This window comes from Oncorhynchus masou, chromosome 28 (assembly GCF_036934945.1).
Source record: "Oncorhynchus masou masou isolate Uvic2021 chromosome 28, UVic_Omas_1.1, whole genome shotgun sequence".
Classification (NCBI taxonomy): domain Eukaryota; kingdom Metazoa; phylum Chordata; class Actinopteri; order Salmoniformes; family Salmonidae; genus Oncorhynchus; species Oncorhynchus masou.
In genome coordinates, this window is record NC_088239.1 from 46,687,195 (window position 1) to 46,687,972 (window position 778).

Genomic DNA, 778 nt, shown 5'->3' on the forward strand with positions numbered 1-778 from the left:
GACATAAGCATCAGTTGGTTGACGCTCATATTTTCCCATTGGCACCGCAAAGCCTGCTGGGAGCATAAACAGTTGACATAGGCATCAATTGGTTGAGGCCTAACTTTTTGCAAAAACGTGATGGGATGACATTTTGAAGCAGATAATGGGCCGATAACAGAAAGAGGATCACCTATGTATGACCTGGTGCATGTTGGGGACTGCACTTTCTATCTCACTATCTTTGGATTTAGTGCTCTCTAGCACGTGTTTATCCGACGCCAACGTTTTGTCTTGGTGACGGTCCATATTGGCCTTGATTGCAACGTCCACGAATTTTGATTTAAAAAAATAGAACCAATCATAGATGTCTATGTTTGGTTCAGATTTGGTCCGGTTTCAACTTCCCTAGACATCCGGTCCGGACCGACTTCTAATTGGCCCAAACATAGACGTCTACAATTGATTCAGATTTGGTCCAATCACAGACATCTGTTTTTCATAAATTTGAACATCACAACACAGGACATTATAGTTATGATAAGTAGAGTATAGTACATACAGTAGAATAAAGAAAAGTATAGTTCAGTATAATGTACTGTATTTTACCCTAATGTACTCTGCTCTACTAAACTGTACTGTATTCTACTGAATTAAACTTTACCGTACTCTACTAAGCTCTACTGAACTGTAGCGTGCTGTTATAAATTGTGAAATTTAGCATAGACCTCTATAATTCGTTCAGATTTGGTCTGGTCTGGCCAAATGTGTATTTTTTTGGTCTGGAGCTCATTGGAAT